This window comes from Bombina bombina, chromosome 3, assembly GCF_027579735.1.
Source record: "Bombina bombina isolate aBomBom1 chromosome 3, aBomBom1.pri, whole genome shotgun sequence".
Taxonomy (NCBI): domain Eukaryota; kingdom Metazoa; phylum Chordata; class Amphibia; order Anura; family Bombinatoridae; genus Bombina; species Bombina bombina.
In genome coordinates, this window is record NC_069501.1 from 815378178 (window position 1) to 815386538 (window position 8361).

Below are 8361 nucleotides of genomic sequence, written 5' to 3' on the forward strand. Positions count from 1 at the left end.
TATGTTAAAGAAATCTAAAGAATGATGTATAATGATGAGATTCTTATAGTGTCTGCATTGTTTGTAAGTCAGGAACAGTTTGTTTTGTGTATGTTTTTTTTTTATAAAATAATAAAAAAAAAAAAAAAATTGGTGTATACTGTCCCTTTAACCCTGCACTTTGCTTTTTTGTCTTGTGGCAGAAAGGCTCCTTTATCTCCAGTGACTGTAGCAATGATAGCATCCAGTTAAGGTCTAAACAACATCTTTCTCTGAAATGAGAGGGGAAGAAAACTGCTTTAGCTACTATATCAGCAGACCATAATTTAAGCCATAAGGATCTTCTAGCCAGAACAGTAATTGCAGCACTTTTTGTATCAATGCAAGTTATTTCAACAGCTCAAGTCTTGACCAACCTCAAGGGAAGCTTCTTAGAAAATAAGGTCACAATATTGTCCCACCAGTCTGCAGTAGCTGTAGATATACAAGCTACACTAATTGCTGGACAAAAGATATAGCATGCCAACTGAAAGGATATCCTGAAGAAAACTTAATGTTTTCTATGAATCTATCCCTTAATTCTTTAAAAAGGTACTGTCCTCTAAAGGAATTTTGAATTTGGGTGGAACAAAGGGAGTATCTGGTTTGGTCTATTTCTTGCTAATTAGCTCAGAAACGGTATCAGGAACCAGGAAGGTAGATGACTTCTAGTAGCGTTAAGTTTTAAAACTTTAGCCTCGCTAGTTTACTCCATAATGATTTTGAATAGTAATGACAGGTTAATATCTAAAATTAGATAGCAGCACAGAAAATCAGTATAAGAGGAAAATAATGTGTTAACCCCCTAAGGGGAGCACAATGTAATACAGAAGTCCCTAGAAGGGAATCAGAAATAATTGTGTACCGTTTTTTTATCCCCTTGGGCCATTTGGACGGTTTTATTACGTGACACAGTACTTTGCTCTGCACACTGTGTTGATGTAGTACCTACGTCCAATACAAAAGCAAGCTTCTGTTGCGGTCCCCGCTGTCCGCTTAGACAGCAGAAGCCGCAACCAGGGGGCAGAAGGCATCATGATCCCTTGCCATGTGAAGCCAGATTGCTGATTCTTACAGAGAGTGACATTGTCTTTGTCACTCTCTGTAACGATCATTGTAAGTGCTGAATGGGAGTGATGGGAGGGAAGGAGGAAAGCGTGTGGATCGGCCCAGCAGCAAAGGGGAGAGGGAGGAGGGGTTGCATACACTACAGAAAATGTAATGAAGGGAGAGGTAGGGATTGGGCCCTACACTATGAAAAGGTAATGGCTGTAATGGAGACAGAGGACCCTACACTACGGAAAATGTTGATCTTTGAGGGGGGCAGTACACTACAGAAAAATATAAAATTATTAATAATAATATTAATATAAAATAATATTAAAAAATTAAATAGTTTGTTATTGGGAGACAGTAACAAACATGGCGTGGTCAGTGGAGGTGGTAGGGCGAGGAGGGAAGCCTACACTACATAAATACATATAAATATATATTTTTAAAGTCCTAAAATGCATACTGGTAGGCTGTCAGCCAGTACCTAAGATGGTGGTGACCAGTGGAGGGAAAGAGCTGTTTGGGAGGATCAGGGGATGGGAGGTGTCAGGTCAGAGGGTAATCTCTACACTACAGCAAAAAGTAATTTTACAAGCTAACTGATTAACCCCCTCACTGCCAGAAATGTCAGGTATAGTGCACAGCTGCAATTAGCGGCATTATAATTGCCAAAAAAATTTAACGCAAAAAATGTGTCTTATGACTACAGTAGTTGTGTGTAAATAATTTCAATGAGAAACACAAAGTTTTTAATATGATAGTATCTGGTGGCCAAATAGTGCCATCAAATATACCAAAATGGGCGTAGATCAATACACCTTGGTTTGTCTACTTTAAAAATATGTATAGTTTTCATAGGTTAATTAACACCTACTTATATCTCTCATGTATTTAACATACTGCAGAAACCCTTCTTCCAGTAGAATGCTCATCCTGCATAGTACATACTAACAGAGGATCTAAGGACTGAGTACTTTAAGGCACCAAAAGGAGGAGACTGTAGGACAAATCCCAGGTACACCTGTGGCAGGTAAGTGACAAACTCCTGTGGGAGAATAATTACTCTCACTGCCAATGTACTCCTTTACACCCCTTTTTTGTAATCCCAGCTCTCTGAGGGGTATTATTGGGTCTTACATTGGTCTGAGAACCCCTTTTAATCTATGTGTAGATCAGCTCTTCAGGTTTTACAATCATTACTTGATGGAGGCAAAAAAAAATACTAAAGAATCATGGGAGGGATTAAAGCTCTGTTGGGTGGGTTGTTTTGCCTTCTCCTGTAGGACTGGACTTTAATCCCACATGTGATGGATTGAGAACTCTTGCCATCTCATGAAAGAAATGTGGGTTTGGCTGTAATATTACACTACAACCAGCTGCTTATAGCTTATACTTGACAGGCTGACACTTGATCAACCTTGTAGTGTCAGGATGCAAGTTCTTGGTAAGTTCTTCATTGTGCTTATTGTAATGAGGTTGATTAGCAAATTTTGAGTATGTGGCAAGACCTGCTTATAGTCCACATCTTGCTGGCCTTTCTGAACGGATAGGTTATTGTTCTTCCCTTTGGTCTCCATAAGCAAAATTTAATTAACAGTCAGTATAATATAAAATAATCACAATATTGTGCAAGATATCTGTTCTCTACAAAAAATATTTACACACTGTGCATTATGAAATTAGTAATGTAAGGTACAATACAAAATATACAAATTATAGTATTAGCAGTTTTTAACAAAATCACTTGTGATGTGTGCAGGTTGGCCAAATACAGTTTTTCGATTAGCACAGACAGTAAAAACAAAAAGCTAAGAAAATCAATCATCTTAAAAAAAACAGAATTTATGTTTACCTGATAAATTACTTTCTCCAACGGTGTGTCCGGTCCACGGCGTCATCCTTACTTGTGGGATATTCTCTTCCCCAACAGGAAATGGCAAAGAGCCCAGCAAAGCTGGTCACATGATCCCTCCTAAGCTCCGCCTACCCCAGTCATTCGACCGACGTTAAGGAGGAATATTTGCATAGGAGAAACCATATGTTACCGTGGTGACTGTAGTTAAAGAAAATAAATTATCAGACCTGATTAAAAAAACCAGGGCGGGCCGTGGACCGGACACACCGTTGGAGAAAGTAATTTATCAGGTAAACATAAATTCTGTTTTCTCCAACATAGGTGTGTCCGGTCCACGGCGTCATCCTTACTTGTGGGAACCAATACCAAAGCTTTAGGACACGGATGAAGGGAGGGAGCAAATCAGGTCACCTAAATGGAAGGCACCACGGCTTGCAAAACCTTTCTCCCAAAAATAGCCTCAGAAGAAGCAAAAGTATCAAATTTGTAAAATTTAGAAAAAGTGTGCAGTGAAGACCAAGTCGCTGCCTTACATATCTGATCAACAGAAGCCTCGTTCTTGAAGGCCCATGTGGAAGCCACAGCCCTAGTGGAGTGAGCTGTGATTCTTTCAGGAGGCTGCCGTCCGGCAGTCTCATAAGCCAATCGGATAATGCTTTTAATCCAGAAGGAGAGAGAGGTAGAAGTTGCTTTTTGACCTCTCCGTTTACCAGAATAAACAACAAACAAAGACAAAGTTTGTCTGAAATCCTTAGTAGCTGCTAAGTAAAATTTGAGAGCACGAACTACATCCAAGTTGTGCAACAAACGTTCCTTCTTTGAAACTGGATTAGGACACAAAGAAGGCACAACTATCTCCTGGTTAATGTTTTTGTTAGAAACAACTCTTGGAAGAAAACCAGGTTTAGTACGCAAAACCACCTTATCTGCATGGAACACCAGATAAGGAGAAGAACACTGCAGAGCAGATAATTCTGAAACTCTTCTAGCAGAAGAAATTGCAACCAAAAACAAAACTTTCCAAGATAATAACTTAATATCAACGGAATGTAAGGGTTCAAACGGAACCCCCTGAAGAACTGAAAGAACTAGGTTGAGACTCCAAGGAGGAGTCAAAATTTTGTAAACAGGCTTGATTCTAACCAGAGCCTGAACAAAGGCTAGAACATCTGGCACAGCTGCCAGCTTTTTGTGAAGTAACACAGACAAGGCAGAAATCTGTCCCATCAAGGAACTTGCAGATAATCCTTTTTCCAATCCTTCTCGAAGGAAGGATAGACTCTTAGGAATCTTAACCTTGTCCCAAGGGAATCCTGCAGATTCACACCAACAGATATACCAAATTATGTGGTAATTTTTCTGGTTACAGGCTTTCAGGCCTGAACAAGAGTATTAATAACAGAATCTGAGAACCCTCGCTTTGATAAGATCAAGCGTTCAATCTCCAAGCAGTCAGCTGGAGTGGGTCGAACGGACCTAGAACAAGAAGGTCTCTCAAAGGTAGCTTCCATGGTGGAGCCGATGACATATTCACCAGATCTGCATACCAAGTCCTGCGTGGCCACGCAGGAGCTATCAAAATCACCGACGCCCTCTCCTGATTGATCCTGGCTACCAGCCTGGGGATGAGAGGAAACGGCGGGAACACATAAGCTAGTTTGAAGGTCCAAGGTGCTACTAGTGCATCCACTAGAGCCGCCTTGGGATCCCTGGATCTGTACCCGTAGTAAGGAACTCTGAAGTTCTGACGAGAGGCCATCAGATCCATGTCTGGAATGCCCCACGGTTGAGTGACTAGGGCAAAGATTTCCGGATGGAGTTCCCACTCCCCCGGATGCAATGTCTGACGACTCAGAAAATCCGCTTCCCAATTTTCCACTCCTGGGATGTGGATAGCAGACAGGTGGCAGGAGTGAGACTCCGCCCATAGAATGATTTTGGTCACTTCTTCCATCGCTAGGGAACTCCTTGTTCCCCCCTGATGGTTGGTGTATGAACTTGGCCCTCGCTAGCTGAGGCCAAGCTTTGAGAGCATTAAATATCTCTCTCAGTTCCAGAATATTTATCGGTAGAAGAGATTCTACCCGAGACCAAAGACCCTGAGCTTTCAGGGATCCCCAGACCGCGCCCCAGCCCATCAGACTGGCGTCGGTCGTGACAATGACCCACTCTGGTCTGCGGAAGGTCATCCCTTGTGACAGGTTGTCCAGGGACAGCCACCAACGGAATGAGTCTCTGGTTCTCTGATTTGCTTGTATCTTCGGAGACAAGTCTGAATAGTCCCCATTCCACTGACTGAGCATGAACAGTTGTAATGGTCTAGATGAATGCGCACAAAAGGAACTATGTCCATTGCCGCTACCATCAAACCTATCACTTCCATGCACTGCGCTATGGAAGGAAGAGGAACGGAATGAAGTATCCGACAAGAGTCTAGAAGTTTTGTTTTTCTGGCTTCTGTCAGAAAAAACCCTCATTTCTAAGGAGTCTATTATAGTTCCCAAGAAGGGAACCCTCGTTGACGGAGATAGAGAACTCTTTTCCACGTTCACTTTCCATCCGTGAGATCTGAGAAAGGCCAGGACAATGTCCGTGTGAGCCTTTACTTGAGGAAGGGACGACGCTCGAATCAGAATGTCGTCCAAGTAAGGTACTACAGCAATGCCCCTTGGTCTTAGCACCGCCAGAAGGGACCCTAGTACCTATGAGAAAATCCTAGGAGCAGTGGCTAATCCGAAAGAAAATGCCACGAACTGGAAATGCTTGTCCAGGAATGCAAACCTTAGGAACCGATGATGTTCCTTGTGGATAGGAATATGTAGATACGCATCCTTGAAATCCACCTTGGTCATGAATTGACCTTCCTGGATGGAAGGAAGAAGTGTTCGAATGGTTTCCATCTTGAACGATGGAACCTTGAGAAACTTGTTCAAGATCTTGAGATCTAAGATTAGTCTGAACGTTCCCTCTTTTTTGGGAACTATGAACAGATTGGAGTAGAACCCCATCCCTTGTTCTCCTAATGGAACAGGATGAATCACTCCCATTTTTAGCAGGTCTTCTACCCAATGTAAGAATGCCTGTCTTCTTATGTGGTCTGAAGACAACTGAGACCTGTGGAACCTCCCCCTTGGAGGAAGCCCCTTGAACTCCAGAGAATAACCTTGGGAGACTATTTCTAGCGCCCAAGGATCCAGAACATCTCTTTCCCAAGCCTGAGCGAAGAGAGAGAGTCTGCCCCCCACCAGATCCGGTCCCGGATCGGGGGCCCGCATTTCATGCTGTCTTGGTAGCAGTGGCAGATTTCCTGGCCTGCTTTCCTTTGCTCCAGCCTTGCATAGGTCTCCAGGCTGGATTGGCTTGAGAAGTATTACCTTCCTGCTTAGAGGACGTAGCCCTTGGGGCTGATCCGTTTCTGCGAAAGGGACGAAACTTAGGTTTATTTTTGGTCTTGAAAAGACCTATCCTGAGGAAGGGCGTGGCCCTTGCCCCCAGTGATATCAGAGATAATCTCTTTCAAGTCAGGGCCAAAGAGTGTTTTCCCCTTGAAAGGAATGTCAAGCAATTTGTTCTTGGAAGACGCATCCGCTGCCCAAGATTTTAACCAAAGCGCTCTGCGCCACAATAGCAAACCCAGAATTTTTTCGCCGCTAACCTAGCCAATTGCAAGGTGGCGTCTAGGGTGAAAGAATTAGCCAATTTAAGAGCACGAATTCTGTCCATAATCTCCTCATAAGAAGAAGAATTACTAATAATCGCCTTTCCTAGCTCATCAAACTAGAAACACGCGGCTGCAGTGACAGGGACAATGCCTGCAATTGGTTGTAGAAGGGAACCTTGCTGAACAAACATCTTTAGCAGACCTTCTAATTTTTTATCCATAGGATCTTGGAAAGCACAACTATCTTCTATGGGTATAGTGGCGCGCTTGTGTAGAGTAGAAACCGCCCCCTCGACCTTGGGGACTGTCTGCCATCAGTCCTTTCTGGGGTCGACTATAGGAAAACAATTTTATAAATATGGGGGGAGGTACTAAAGGTATACCGGGCCTGTCCCATTCTTTACTAACAATGTACGCCACCCGCTTGGATATAGGAAAAGCTTCGGGGGGCCCCGGGGCCTCTAAGAACTTTTCCATTTTACATAGTGGTTCTGGAATGACCAGATAATCACAATCATCCAAATTGGATAACACCTCCTTAAGCAGAGCGCGGAGATGTTCCAACTTAAATTTAAAAGTAATCACATCAGGTTCAGCTTGTTGAGAAATGTTTCCTGAATCTGAAATTTCTCCCTCAGACAAAACCTCCCTGGCCCCCTCAGACTGGTGTAGGGGCCCTTCAGAAACCATATCATCAGCGTTCTCATGCTCTACAGAATTTTCTAAAACAGAGCAGTCGCGCTTTCGCTGATAAGTGGGCATATTGGCTAAAATGTTTTTGATAGAATTATCCATTACAGCCGTTAAATGTTGCATAGTAAGGAGTATTGGCACACTAGATGTACTAGGGGCCTCCTGTATGGGCAAGACTGGTGTAGACGAAGGAGGGGATGATGCAGTACCATGCTTACTCCCCTCACTTGAGGAATCATCTTGGGCATCATTTTTACTAAATTTTTTTATGACATAAAATACATATAGTTAAATGAGAAGGAACCTTGGTTTCCCCACAGTCAGAACACAATCTATCTGGTAGTTCAGACATGTTAAACAGGCATAAACTTGATAACAAAGCACAAAAAACGTTTTAAAATAAAACCGTTACTGTCACTTTAAATTTTAAACTAAACACACTTTATTATTGCAATTGCGAAAAAGTATGAAGGAATTGTTCAAAATTCACCAAAATTTCACCACAGTGTCTTAAAGCCTTAAAAGTATTGCACACCAAATTTGGAAGCTTTAACCCTTAAAATAACGGAACCGGAGCCGTTTTTATATTTAACCCCTTTACAGTCCCTGGAATCTGCTTTGCTGAGACCCAACCAAGCCCAAAGGGGAATACGATACCAAATGAAGCCTTCAGAAAGACTTTTCTATGTATCAGAGCTCCACACACATGCAGCTGCATGCCATGCTGTCCTCAAAAACAAGTGCGCCATACCGGCGCGAAAATGAGGCTCTGACTATGATTAGGGAAAGCCCCTAAAGAATAAAGTGTCTAAAACAGTGCCTGCCGATATAATCATATCAAAATACCCAGAATAAATGATTCCTCAAGGCTAAATATGTGTTAATAATGAATCGATTTAGCCCAGAAAAAGTCTACAGTCTTAATAAGCCCTTGTGAAGCCCTTATTTACTATCTTAATAAACATGGCTTACCGGATCCCATAGGGAAAATGACAGCTTCCAGCATTACATCGTCTTGTTAGAATGTGTCATACCTCAAGCAGTAAGAGACTGCACACTGTTCCCCCAACTGAAGTTAATT